The sequence below is a fragment of the Columba livia genome, chromosome 8 (assembly GCF_036013475.1).
Source record: "Columba livia isolate bColLiv1 breed racing homer chromosome 8, bColLiv1.pat.W.v2, whole genome shotgun sequence".
NCBI lineage: Eukaryota > Metazoa > Chordata > Aves > Columbiformes > Columbidae > Columba > Columba livia.
In genome coordinates, this window is record NC_088609.1 from 12,210,588 (window position 1) to 12,225,832 (window position 15,245).

General features: G+C 39.4%; 1 long non-coding RNA gene across 1 annotated transcript in view; it reads left to right on the forward strand.

Moving 5' to 3' along the window:
• LOC135580100 (uncharacterized) overlaps nucleotides 1–15,245 on the forward strand; it is a 33,702-nt gene that overhangs the window by 12,846 nt on the left and 5,611 nt on the right. Inside the window, exon 2 of the long non-coding RNA XR_010474265.1 lies at nucleotides 6,550–6,714. This is a non-coding gene — a long non-coding RNA (uncharacterized LOC135580100). The remainder of the gene's footprint in view (nucleotides 1–6,549; nucleotides 6,715–15,245) is intronic.

A 15,245-nucleotide genomic window follows, 5' to 3' on the forward strand; every position in this document is an offset into this window, starting at 1 on the left:
GAAAGGGAAAAGATTTATGATGCTTTTGGCTTAGATTCATGAGTGCTAATGAGCTCCTGAGCTGGGAAGTCTACACAGTGTACTGCCATATACTTTAGCCTGAGTCTGCCACGTGTGGTATAAACATTTCCCTGCTTCCATGGCCCCGAGAAATCCCATCTCTCAGTGAGGACTCTGTGTTCATGCACAGGGCTCTGAGAAATGGCAATTTCTCTGCTGATGAGCCAGGTCTGGCTTGGCTGGCCTGTCCACTGACATTGCCAGGGCTTCTGGCTATAGGTCTGTGTGGGTGCAGCCCCTCTGCAGCGATAACACAACTGAGCTGCACAGGCAGAGCTCACTCGGTGCAAAGCTTTCCTGGGATCTGATTTGAGTAGATATTCTTTTACCTGCTCTTTTTATTCTTGTTGCTTGCACATACTTCTTTAATTAAATAGCTTCTGCCTGCTCTTCCAATATTATCTACTTGCCAATACTTAAACTGACATTTTCGTACACTTCTCTAAACACATTGCATAAAAATTCAGCCTGGCTTACACTGGTGGGCTTTTCTGAGCTCAGACAAAAACACGGTGGAAAGTGTCTTGCAAAAATCAACTTGTAAAGCATAACATAACCAGACACAGTGTGCTATGGACCATTTTAAATGATGCTGGCCTGTGGTCATGCAGTGTGTTGGTAAACTGAATGTCTAAAAATGTCGAAAAACCACAGGGAGTGTGTATACAGCAAAAAAACAAACCAAAACAACCCTTTAAGGAGTTGCAGTTACATAGGTTAAGTTATTTTCAGAATCATTACTTATTAGTGCATCAGATTTGGAAGGTGTAAATATTGTTAACTCTTCTGAACACTTAAATATCCATTCCGAGTTCAAATTCTGTGTTACTGTGTGTTTCCTTTCTATGGTGCAATTTGTGTTCTCAGCTGTCTAAAACTGCAAAGTTAGTGCAATCAAATATGCTCAGCTTTTTAGCATGGACTCTTGAGAGTTAAAGCCTGAGTAGGCAATAATATCTCAAGGTAATTTTTTCAAAACCTAAGGGCTTATCTTGGACAGAATTGTATCTTTCTGCTTCTAATGGGTAACAGTTGGCCCAGTGGTGGTAAAGACACAGGTGTAGATGTTGCACATGGTTGTAAAGCAACCAGAACCTTCAGGTCCAGCATCCTCACCCTGAGCAGCAGCCACATTTATGGAAGTAACTCGGCTCCCAGGATGTGCATCTCATGAGAAAGGGTTGGAGATTGAGGCTTTGAATATGCAGTAGGCACTTGTCCACAACTACCTGCGCTCTTGGTAAAGTTTTCTGCACTGACACCAAAAGTTTTAGGAATCAAGACTTTGTCTGTTTTGTCACTGTCAATCCTGGGGAGGATGATGCTCATACGCATCCACCTTATAAATGTCTAAGGAGTTGTTTTTTTAAGAAGAGCCAGGTACATGTATACTAGTTGTCTCCTTAGCACAGAGCCTCTTCAGCACTCTAACCCTACACTTTAGTCGCTACTGACAGGTAGAGGGCAAATTTGCATAATGAACTGTTTAAATATTCAGTTTTATCAAGGCTTCAAGGCACTATTTGTCCTCCGCATCTTCAATAGCTAGTGACCCTATCTAAATCAACATCATTTGTCAAATCAAATTAGGCTTGTTGTTAATTTCAGACAGTGATGTTCATCTTTTTGATGCTTTCAAACAACTCTGAGGTAAATCCCTGTGACATAATGCTGCTTAGATATGCTAAATGAGTCACTTGTTCAATGCTGCAATTGTCAGAAAAATATGAAACTTAGCTCTAAGGTAAATATTGTTGGGTCACTTGAAATGTATGCAAATTTGACATTTCTCTGCTGATTAGCATATCTACACATCAAAGTTTTCTATATATCACATCAGATATTTTTGATTCAGGAGAGTTAAGGTCAGTGGCACTTGGCATACTCTTTACTTTGCATTAGACAAGATGAGAAATGAAAATCTTAGGGAAACTTTCCAGCTCAAACCTTACTTAGCTGAAACAACAGTATCGCAGAAAGGCAGGGGAAAATAGCAGAGGTTCCTGTTCCTCAGTATAAAACTAATAAAGGAACATAAAGAGATTATTCACTTAACTAATGAATTCCTAGGCAGGTGGGAAGAATATTAGGTGCAGAGAGTAGAAAGCTGCTCTTTATCTCTGCAGTTAATCTTTTCAGAAGCAGTGTACATCTGTATAATTTGTTCACTTTTGAAATGAGTCTTTTTTAATAGGAGCTACCTCCTGTTCTTATAGAAGTTACGCTTTGATTTGTGACTCAAATGCATCCGTGGGAGTTTTGCACTGTCCTTCCACAGATCTGGCTGTGTGTGATAGAGTGGTGCAGTTCCTAAGTTCATTAGCTCAGTGATTGCTTCCCTGGATGCTAATATAACTGGTCGCAAGAGTTAATTGTTTACATATTTTGCACATCAGGCCTTTAGAAGTCATCAATAAATAGTCAGGGGATTCAGATCTCCTCAACTTTGAGTGAAAATCTGTTATATTCAATGGTAGATGTGTCTTGGTTTGAATGTTTCTAGGCTGCCATGAACATCATCAGGAGAAGGATAATCATGAAGCCCCTTTGAAATCCTGATACCTGAACAGTTCTGTGTCAGGGTGAGAAAGTACACAGCAATCTGAGAGTAGGCCCTAAAAATCCCAACAAGCATCTTGCTGGAGAATAAGCTCAGTGCATAAGTACAGTCACTTTCTGTTCTGCTGCAGTGGAGTAACTTGGTCATGTAGGTGGTTTTTTTCTTTCAAAAACAGTGAAATTATCTCAACTGCAGCATCCAGCAAATGCCAGCAAAATTTTGTTTTAAAAATAAACCAAACATTTTTAAAATTATTGGAGCAGAAAGATGTGTCAGACACCACTAACATATGTTTATTTTTCTTTTTCTCTCCTGTAACTGAAACATGGCCAAACTCTGTTTCCTTCTCCTTTACATTATGTATGTCTATGTATATACAGATATAAATTTTATACTTATTCTGCATGGAGACTTTACATACTGCATTCTAGAAATGACTGAATGTACTTGTTATACTCCAGAAAATATGGCATAGAAATGCTGTTTGATCCATTATTGCTGCAGGGCATATAGCACCACTCAACCACATTAGTAGTTGATATTTGATGATAAATCAATAATAGCTTTTGTCTTCTAAGTAAAAGATATTTTATTCTCTTCTGCTTTTCTCTTGATAGCGTTATAAAACCAAGAACTGCATTCACATTCTTAAGGCAAGATTTTAAAACTATTTTGGTGTAAGATTCACATTTGCAAGCTGCCCATGCTTCCCATATTGGCAATGATTTTGACAAATGTAAAAAAGTCACTAATATTTTGACACTTTCACTGCCCAACTATGATACCAGCTGGCTGTGAATTCAAGTTATTCATTGTTCTGCTGTATTTTAAAGACTGGTCCAGAGCCAATGTACTGGACCAGCTCCATTCATTCATTTTCAAGATTGAAGTTTCAGCTAACTGTAGTGGCCAGTTTTCAAATAGATCTGGAAACCTCTTCCAATTTAACAGGATCACACACAACAGAAAAAGTCAAGTGTGCATGTAGATTCAAAGCTCTTCAAGAGAAAAATATATACGTTTCAGCATGAATCAACCTCGTCTTCGTGGGATTTCTGATTGCTCTCATTTTTCTTTTTTTTTTTTTATTCTTAAGACATGACCAGTGTTTTCTTTACAGTAAAGCAAAAAATCCCAAACCCCAACAACTTAATAACGATTAGATTGATTTAAAATAAAATTGAATTAAGGGATTACTGTTCTGAATTCTTAAAATGAGAAATCGCTATACTGGACTTACACTGCATGAAATATATAGCAAGTCAATTGTTACTTATAAAGAAACTAAAAAAAAAAACCCACAACTTACACCTTTTGGGCTCCAGGTAGGCAAATAGAACTTTAAAATGTACAGAGCTGGAGCTCTCAGAAATCCTTGGTGCACTTGCAGTGCAGACCAGAAGTACAGGATCTTTCAGAAGTAAAATCTTTTCCATTCTGAGCATCTGGGAGAGCACATACATGTCTAAGTTAGCAGGTCTTGTTGAAGTGCCCTTCTTTAACAAATATAATAAAAATGTGCTGACTTTAAGTCTTCTTTCTTGTGCCTGCTACAGTTTTACACTGTTTTCCAAAGCCAGTAACAATATTCATCCCTCTGGCTTGTAACTCACTGATTAAAAAACAGATTGCCAGCAGTCATCTGCTATTGTCTGGCTTCTTAAATTCTGTTTCTGGTTTAATTTACTTGATTGTTCCATGCACTATTCATGAGTTCTATAATATTCCAAACTTTAATTTCAACAGATTAATTCTTACTAATTATTCAACATATGAACCTGCACATGAGAATTGTACTGTATGCACCATCCTGAGGCATAGAATGCAATGTCGAATCGTTTTCTGATTTCAAGTGGAAAACAAACTAATTATGTGGAAATATGTTAATATATTGTGCTGCAGGGACCAGCCCTTTGTCTGTTTAGAAATGTTTACTTATGATCGGCTCCCTGTGTTATTTCTTCCAGGAGGAGCTGCCCTTTCTTAATGCATAAACATTATTGACTGGTCCATGATTCTTTACTTCAAGAAAGCTGATTTACATAATTTTATATTACTTCCGTCTGGTGGAAGCGAACAAGACATCCCAGGAAAGTAATAACTGAGCTAGCTGTAGCAATCTTCTGCAGAGATAAGACACGGAAGTCCTTAGAAATGAAGGGTCTCTTATTTCTCTTTTATTTCTCTTGCCTTTTTTTTTTTTTTAAACTGTCAGGCAGCTTTACCTCTGCACTGTTTGATTTTATGCCCATCAGCATCCAGCACTTCATCACAGCATGAGGTGCAAGTCAGCTATCAAAAAACTGAAGTGGAACACGTTTTCTCCAGTTTTCTATCAATGTACCTCAGTCAAAACTAATTGGGTAACGTTGGTACTGTGAAATATTGAGATATGGGTTCATTCATTGTTTGGGAGAAGTGTGGTGAAGTCAGGCTGTGGTTGGGAAGCTCTCAGCAGTCTGCGCTGTGGTCTCAGCCTTACCAGGCTACAAACTGTGGCAACACAGCAAAACCTCACTGTAACGCTGAAGAAGAAATTACTAGCTTGAACAGTGGAGATGGGAAGGGGGGAAATAAGACACCTCCTTCCTCTCCCCGCTCTACCCGCTCCAAATAATAAAATAATACATTTTTGCTTCTCATGCCATGTGAAATGCAATATGTGCTGCAAACTGAAAGGCTGAAATATGTCTTCACAAATGAATAACCAGAGCAAATATAGATTAGAAGAATTGAGTTCCTTGAGGGACCCTGATCAGTAGTGGCATTATGTGGCAAGGCTTTACGAAAACAAACACCAGCAATGACAAAGGAAAATAAAATATGGTCCCTAAAACTACATTTTAATAGACGTTGGGTGATACAACACAATTTAGCATATATCATAATAACTTTGATTCCCCTGAGAAAACCAGCTCTCAAATATCGGGGGGGTATCTGGCTTTCCATCCTTCCATCTTTCTCAGTCATTGTAGTTTATGAACTCTACAGTATCTAATGCATTCTGCTATTTATCCCATTTGCTTTTTGCTTTATAATGGCAAAACGGTTTGCAGATTGTCTGCTTATTCAGTTGTACTTTTGTTATTACTTCTACTGTGTCTTCCTTAAAGACCCTAAGGGGTGATCAGAGGTATAATACAAGTAACCAGTGCAAACAAGATCCCTGTCCTAAAAGCTCCCATTCTAGGATCCAAAAAGATGCATAGAATTAATTTAGCCATTTTTCTTTAGTAACTCTGATAGAAGTTTGCAATTACATTATGCCTATTTTAAAGTGTAAAAATTGAGTCAATGCTGTGACCAGAAATTATTTGACTCCTCTCTGAAATAATGTCTTTTCTCCTTTGTACTACCTTAGTATTTAACTGAACATTATGATAAAAGTCCCTGTGCCTGTCCCAACCGTGCTGCTTATCACTGGTTGAGAGGAGGGATGGAAAACAGATCTTGGCATGAATCCCTTCGTTTGTTCCAGCCACTAATTTTTTTCCAAAGATTTTTTCCTGACACAAATAATGGAGGAATTTATTTTTTACAATTAAGATGTTCTTGGAGAAACCAGGATAGTTGAGGAAGATTTGCAAATTCAAAGAGGTAGCACAGAGGGGAGTTTTTATTATTAATTTTAGATTTTGTATTTGATATGAATCTAAAAAGTACTGTCTTAAAATAGTATGAATTTTCTGGTATCATGTATGGCTTTGTTCATACTTCAGTGATCAGAGAATGAGAACAGAGATTGAAGCTGTATAGATGAGATGGTTATTTTTCTCATTTGGGCTCAGACTTGAAGAGTAACTTTTCTCAGAAATAAGGACTGGGGAAAACTTCCTTGGGAAGTGGCTGTAGAGCATCTCTTAATGCTATTTAAATAATTGAAATGTAAATACCACTGTAACACAGCAGACTGTGTTTTCTCTCTGCAGCAGCAGTGCTTAGTGTCTTGGAAAGGAAATGCAAGGGAACAGGGGATAAAGAAGGAGGCTTCCCCGATCCCAGGGTATACTACGGATCCTGCTACAGCCTGCAGCGGTATCACTGGCTCCAGGCTGTCATCTCAGCTGATCTCTTGCTCAGCCGTGTCAGATCAGGTCAGTCCTTGAAAATAAATCAGAGATGTTTCCAGATATGAGAGGTGACCAAAGGGAGTTGTCTGGGGCTGGATCAGAACCCTCTGGCCAGGGAAAAGTTTTCTGCCACCTCAAGCTCAACATGTGCAACCCAAGCAGCAATGTGTTCTGTCTGGCTGTGGAGTTGATGCCAACCATGCAGCACCATGCACCACCCCTTACAAGTGCTGTTACTGCACTTACAGATTGGGACTGGTGTGATGAAATAACTTGATTGGGAGCGGGTAAGAACATTTCTCGCAGTGCAAGGACATGAAACTGTCTTCCATGTGCTGAGCTACCACTCTGAAAAGGGCAGTCTTTTGATCTGTGTGTTTTAAATCCTTTCAGTTTAGCTTTCATAAATTCTTGGCATCTTTTTGCAAGATTTTTTTTTCCAGCACTATGACTGTATATGAGTATAAAATGAAAAAGGAGAAGCAAGCTGGTAGTGCTCTGGGCTGGCTGATGTGATCACCTGGGCAGTGTCACTGTAGGAGATGCAGGACTTGGTGGAGGTGGGAGGATTGTTGCAAAGCCTGCAGTCTGTGCCTGTCCAAGGGTACTGCCATCCCCTTTTCCCCCAGCACAGTTTAGGCCCCAAGCTGAGAGCAGGTGGCAGGGCAGCATCTCTTGCCCATGTGGGTGCATTATAGGATCCCACCGAGGTCTCTGTGGATGGTGGGGTGCTAATGTATTTTACGTTGATATATCCAGGCTCACAATGTGTATGTGATTGGTTAATGCCTTGTGCAGGTGTGTGGGAGCAACTTGTTAATTCCTGGCATCTCTGAGTATGTGGCTTAGTTGATAAAGTTTTGATGCCTTCTGCAGGGGCAGAAGTCATTAGGAAAATTTGTTCTCTGCTACTCTGTCCCACCTTGAGCCTCAGGTGTTTGTTGTTTTAGAATACTTGAATTCTGTGTTCAGTTTTGGGCCCCACACTACAAGAAAGCCCTTGAGGTGCTGGAGTGAGTTCAGAGAAGGGAACAAAGCTGAGGAAGGGACAGGAGCACAAGTGTGATGGCAAGTAGCTGAGGGACCTGGGTGTTTTTAGCCTGGAGGGAAGAAGGCTGAGAGGATACCTTGCTGTCTACAACTACCTGAAAGGAGGTTGTAGCATGGAGGGGGTTGGTCTCTTCTCCCAAGTAACAAGTCATAGGATGAGAGGAAATGACCTCAAGTTGCGCTGATGGGGTTAGATTGGCTATTAGGAAAAATTTGTTCCCAGGAAGGGTTGTCAGGCATTGGAACGGGCTGCTCGGGGCAGTGGTGGAGTCACCATCACTGGAGGTGTGTAAAAGATGCTTAGATGAGGTTCTTAGGGACATGGGTTGGTGGTGGACTTGGCAGTGTTAGGTTAATGGTTGGACTTGATGATCTTAAAAGTATTTTCCAACCTATATGATTCTGTGGTTCTGTATATGCTGAGAGACTTTTGAGGGAGTCTGTTGAAATAGATGCACAGAATAGACTTGTCTCCAGTGGGCTTTTGACCAGATTAATGATGATAATATAACTGTCTTTTTTTTCATAACTTTGTAAGAATGGCTTTTTTTTTTTTTTGTGTAACAAACCATAGCTGAGTGGAGTGGGGAAGTAAAGAAGGCAAGGAGAACCACAGAAACAGTGCTAGAGGAATTTGAAATGAAAAATGCATTAAAAATTTAGTGTGTGAGCAAAACCAGACTACTTTGCTCTGGAAGGGTGAAAGGAAAGAAAAATTATTATTTTAATATGTACCAGGCAAGGACAAGCACAAATCTGACTGAGAACAGCAGAGAGCCACAGCCCTGGCTTACATTGAAGAGTTCTGGCAAATATCTCTGTTTAAAGGAGTGAGAAAAGGAAAGAGCCGGATCTGCCACATAGGCTCCTACATGTTTGTGTGAAACTCTATCACACTTGGCTTTGGAGACTTTTTGCCTAATTTGAGCGCCTATGTTTGACAATAGGAAATGTCATATTTATATTTACTCTTTATGTTACTCAGGGGTCTTTTAAAGAGTTCAGAGAATTAGTACAAATGGCTCTGCAAGCTTCTATGTTGTTCTTGCCACGGCAACCTGATAATTAAGGGTTGTGATCTGTAAGTAATATAAAACTAATGGCACTGGGAGCTCATGTGACTGGCAGGTAACTCCAAGATCTCTGATGGGGAAAGACAGTTTTCTTGCATGAGCAGAGGGTTTGGTTTGGCTCCATCTGCAGGGATTCCTGACCATGCAGAGTCTCCAGGTGAGATCTTCTGTGTCCCACCTGGTCATACTGGTCCTCCTGTGAGCATTTCCTTGCCAGTTGAGACCTCGAAGAGTGGAGGTCATACATTCTTCCAGTGTTTCCATATGTTTTGAGTTTTTCTAGTGGGCTACACTTGAATTGCCCGTGAGTTTTGGATGTTGTATTTTTTTTTTGTGTGTGTGGGGAAAAGTTGTCTTTCAAGGGCTAAGAGGAAAATCAAGAGATAATCTGGCTGTGCCTTTCAGGACTCTTTGTATTGAGTTAGTTCCTTTATGAAACTGGATGTACACATCAACAGTGTCTTTATGGAGACTTCTGGAAAGAGCATTATCATGGAGTCTCGTACAGAAAACACTTCCTTGGGCATTTTTTCCTATCTAAAAGCTGCTGTGCAATCAAGAAGGAGATAAGTGAAAACAGGAAGATGCAGATATGCAAGTCTAGGCCATCCACATTAAACACCCAAGGGGGAAACAAACCCCCTGATTTTCCTAGAGGAGTAGATGTGAGTAAGAGATGTCAGTGCAGCTATGACATCTGTTTACATGGGGATTTTATGCACCTGTTCACTAGGCAATAACAAATGCTTACCATGGTGGTAGCTGTATCACACGGTACATATGCTGCTTCTGACATACATAACACCTCTTTAAGGAAACACATGGCCCCATATGTCATAAGAACTTGTTTACATTCTACAATACAGTAATGGAAAATATGTTTCATAATAAATGTTTTCATCATTTTTGTGTTTAAGGAAAGAATGGGAGTTTTACACTCTGGCTGTCAGCAGTGTCCTCCCTTATTGTTCTCATTGAGAGATCTGTGGCTGTGGACTAAACTTCCTACAAGTTTTCAAAGTTCAGAGAATCTGGGGTCTCAACTGGTCAGTTTTAAGGGGCAATGTCTGTGAAAAGGTAAAATTTTATAAAAAAGAAAGATTACAACATATGTTTTGGTGCAAATCGGTATTTATTTGTTTGACTTGCTGTCAAAAGCCCAATTTCTGGTCACTTTGACAAGAGCAGACATCATGTGTTGCTTGTGTAGAGCTCTGGAGATAATGAAGCCACCACAGGAAGGCACTCCCAGTGCCTTTGCAGCCCCATCTTTTAGTTCAGTCACCCTGAAACCAAGAAAAGGAAGCATTTAACTTCAAATCTGTAAAATGAAGCAGGTTCCTGCTTGAATGTTGTCTAGTCCAGCCTCCTAAGAAATTAATTTGAATAGGTTTTTAGCTTGGATATGGTTTGGTTGAGATTTTTCAGATTTATGCTGTTATTTTAAGGCTTTTCCTTTCTAGTTGTTATTCTGTTTTCAGTAGTCAGTGTTTCCATCACAAGGACTGCTCATACACAGGAGTCTGTGTCGTCTATTCAGTCCTCACTGCTAAGGCAACTTTGTCCTACAGTTAAATGAACCCTGCTGTAAGAGCTCAAAAAAAGAAACTTATTTCTTATGAAAGACAGGTTCAAGAGTTAATAATTCTTATTATGGGAAGTTATTTTCTTGATATCTGCCCTGTCTCTTTCTCAGATTTGTTTTTGTGGGGTTAGCTAACAAGAGTTTCTGCTTGTTAGGGGAATCCACGCATTTACAGCCAAAACCAAAGTGTGAGTGTTAAGAGATATGTGGAGAAACAACTTATACTGTTTTGATGTAAGGAATGATACATTGATATATTGTTCAAATATATTTTTTTCTCTGTTTAGTTCTTCTGCAAAACAGATTCCACCACTATTTTAGCAGTTCATTTGATGTGGAAGAGTTGATTATTAGATCACTTATTCCAAAATATAATAGCCTAAGCTTATCAGTTCTCTGTACGTAGATTTAGTGTTAAAAATGAAGAATTGTCATGAGTTTCATAGCGTGTCCATCGCAAGTACTTTTTATTACCTTTTATCACCTATACCTCATCTGTCACGTGTATGTTAAAAAGAAGTCATTTTTTTAAATGTGTGTTGCGTTGCACTGTACTGCTCCTTCACAGACTATGAAGTGCTTGGTCTGTTTTGGACAAATGGGCCACAGAGCAATTCAAAACCTTCTTATGAAGTGTGTCAAGGGTAAAGTGATAAAACTATACAAATAGATTCAACTGCACTTTTAGTGAGATTTTTCTTGCTTGTGCTTTTCCAGTGTTACTTTCCTAGTTTCTTGGGGCTTGTGCAATATGTTAGGGCATGAAAGTACTCTTGCCCATATGTATTAGAGGAGAAAGATACATATTTTGAATACTCTGAGCTGAGCATGTGTTTTTGGTTTCAGACTACTACCACCTGAAGATACTTGTGCTCAAGTGACCCATTTTGTCTGATGCTTCCAGGACAGCACAGAGCAACTCTGACCTTCAGCATCTGCAGGACAAAATTTAGGCTTGCTCTTGACTTTGACACTTGCAATGTCACTGCAAAAACTTAAAACACCTCCCAAACTGTCTGGCCCGTGCAGTTTACATAATAAAGAGAAATATGATGTATTCTTTTAATACCTTGGGAAACCTAAGGCCCTAATTCCACAAAGCATACAAGTCTCATTGACTTTAAGGATGCTTAAAGTTAAACATGTGCTTCATTGCCTTGTTGAATTGAGGCCACAGATCTGGTGAGAATGTAGACCCTATTAAAAAGTGACCTGGCTAAAAGCATGGGCATACCAGGCTTTAATAGTGCTCAGTTTCATTTATAAATAATTCCACTTTCTTAAAACTATCCCTTTGACACACCAAAACATAAGTTGTATTTTGTGTCCCTAGGATAAATTATCAGCTGATGCAATCATACATAAGACTCTCTTTCTCTGTTTCTCCCCATATGGAAGCTTGGTTTTCATCTCACAGATATGTATAAAAACATATGTATACACGTGTGTGTGTATATATATATATATATATTTGTAGGTTATTCTCATGATTAGGCCCAAAACTCCCTTTGAACTTATTACATGCACGTGGAATAGAGGATGTAGCAAATTTTGTTTGACTTGGAATTCCTAGCACTCATGTCTTACTTCTAAACACGTTTCCCTCACTTTTTCATTTTATTCATTGTGACTACAGAAACAGCAAATTTGAAAATATTTGGGGCACATTTAAGTGTTGTATCTTAATCCGTTTATTTTTTTTTATGGCATTTAGAAGAGGATGATGTTTTCAACTACGATACAGTACACAAGTACCTTTTGAAACAGCAGTTGTAATCCTGTTTTCAGGATATTGTATCTTGAATATGCTACTGAAATTTGTAGGGAAATATTCTCAATTCATTTCTTCTATAAACTCTACGGAACTGGATTATTGCTCCTGTGCTTAGGTGTCTCGTTTACAGCAGAGTGCTGACAAGCTTTATGAATGGGAGAATGACATCATTTTGAAAATAAAAACTTGAAATCCTTAAGGAAGAACAGTTTCCCAGCAATTTAAGGCACCATACAGTGTTTCATGTGTCTACCAACCTTTTTTGACTTATTTTAAAGTCAGAAACGATAACAGCCTACAGAAACTTAGTGTGATAATTTAATAATCACTTTTCTTCCAATATCTGATCAGGCCATAAAGAAGAAAATCACAGAGAGAAGACAAATTTTATTTTTCTATCATATGCAGTGAGAAGTTTCTGAGAAATACCGTTTCCTCGCTACAGGGAACCACTCTTCACTAATGGCAGAGCCAAGGAAAATTTCTGAAAATTGTTATTGTAATGTTTATGTAATGAGATCATATTTTTATCCCTTATGAAGTACAGGTGCAAAATCTAAACACAATGCTCCCAAAAGTGCAACTTTTCAGCCATTTCTTTCTTAAACAGTCCTTGCCAACTTAACCAGCCAACTATTAATGGGCTATTGACAACCTTGGTAAATCTCTTTTCTTACTGCCTCTTGCAACCCTACCAGTGCCAAACAATCCCCAACAACTCCAAATCTTTCTGCTCATTAATTTTCTGGGCCCACCCTCCCCCCCCCCTTTTTTTTCCCTGCCTCTAATATTCTATTTTTTGAGGACCAGTCAACCTACAGAAGAGCATCTGCTGGACCCTGGGTGGGGAAGCAGACATGCGGAGGCCTTGCAAATGTAAAAGCCGGGAGTGAGTCGGACCCCAGATGGTGAGTGTCTGCTCTCAACAAGGAGGCTCTTTCTCCTTCAAAAGAAGGGAGGTAGCACCCTCTAGCACTGAGCCTTTGCCACCACTCCAGTGACAGGCACTGCCAAACATAAATCAGAGTGATAACAGCCTCTGCTGGGGATTCAGACCCACATTTTCCTGCATGGAAGATAAAATCTTTTCTGGTTCTTAATTCAATCACATACCCAACTGGCAATCTTGCGTATCAAAATGGGAATCCTGGGAGGCTGCTGGAATATGCAGATCAACAGAAGCTAATTAGCATTTACTTGCAGCCATCCTTAACTGATTGGCAGCACAGCTGTGGGGACCAAGCAGAACATGCTGAGTTGCATATTTCTGTGGCCACCTGCCATTTGGTGGGATCCAAAATAGTGTAAACTACCACTTCACAATAACTCAGTGACCTTAGTTTTGAAGTAGTATTGAACAGACATATTTGGCTAAGTGTATAATTAGTGCTTATTTCACCTGACATGCAGTTCAACAATAGGCTGTGCAGCACTACCTTCTTAGTTTGACATGTTGATGTCTTAATTGAGATTGACAACTTGTTAGAGAGGTACTGTATTTCCAATGCAAGCTGAGATCTACTCATCATCACTGACTTTCCTATGTGTATGAAACAATGTGGTTTTATGCCTTCAGATGTATTCCAGCCATTCAAAACGGAACAATTGAACGTGAGTAGAGCTGATGAATGAAATGGGTCTATTTCTTGCAGGGATATTATAGAAGTTCTTTTAGTGCTTTGCTCAAAAGATGCAATGGAGTGTAGTGTGACCCAGAAAATACAAATGGCAAAAAGCATAACAAAGAAAATAAAGGGAGAAAGTGTGTTTAGGCAGAAGGAATGTCGGCATTAGAGGCCAATTCACACAGCGAAAATTAAGGAGAGCTGTACCGATTATTTACTGTAAGCAGTTGCGGAGAGAGTGATGCCTCTCGTGATTAAACAGGTAAAGATCTGTAGCCTGTTTGCCTCATCAGCCTAATCTGGAAGTCTGGGTTACCTGGATGCCAGGATACCTCAGGCAAAAAAAACAACCAAAATAGATAAAATTTGTGTGTTTGTGACAAACTATATAAAACAGACCTCTTTGAATTGGCTTGTTTTCTTAGGGTGGCTGCAGTGATTTGTAGCAACAAGGAATTTGATCCTGTTTCAGACTGCAAGCTAAAGAATTGAAAATAAATACATACGGGTCTGATAAGCGATAGGAGTACACCTAGGATTGTTGATCTATGTGAAATATAATGAAATATATAGGCAGAGCTATAATAGTAAGTGGAAGATGTAGTAGCATAGTGGTAGATAAGAATGGACTTCTTGTTTGTGTGTTTCCAAAAGGGGACCATAGCCTGTGGAAATAGAAGTTCACTTAAATCAACACTATATCTTCATTATTTGTGTGTCACTTGTGGACAGAAGCAAGACCTTGAGATCATATGCTATTTTTTACCTGAGGAAGTACTATAAAAAAGGCCTGTTCTGCCTTAACTGTTACCTGCCTTTCTTGGGACAAATATATTCAGAGATACTTGGGAGGGACATGACCATAAAGGCATTAATGTTTATTAAAGTACACACACAAACGCATTCCTGATGATGCAAAGGAGCAGATAAGTGGCAAGTTAACAAAACCTCTCCCTTGTGCCACTATGAAAGGTGGGAGCTACAGATGGAAAGAGCCTACCAGGCCATTAAATCCAGTGACCTGCCTCTGCAGAAATCGTTCCAATAATTGCCTGATGTTTGTTCTTTGCCACATTCTCCATCATTTTTGTTAGTGCTTTGTCAAGCAAAGACAGTTGTTGAATGTTATAGCAGGGGCAGTGTGACTCTGTTCTTGAGCCCTGGTTTGAAGGTTTTACACACAAAGCCCTAGAATTGCCTTGGCTCTTTCTATACCCACACTGAATCAAATAATCTGCCTCATTCAGCTACTGGAAGAGAAAAATCTCAACCTGACTAGTGAATAACCCTGCTGGATAAGTCAGTACTTCTGAGATAAGGTTTTGTGGGCAATTTATTACTATTGCAATTAATTTTGCAATGTGTAGTAAATCCTGCAAGGTGTTGTAGATGCCTGCTGGCCCAAAGGCAACTGAAGGCAATAGAAATTCTCCCACTCTTGGATGTGC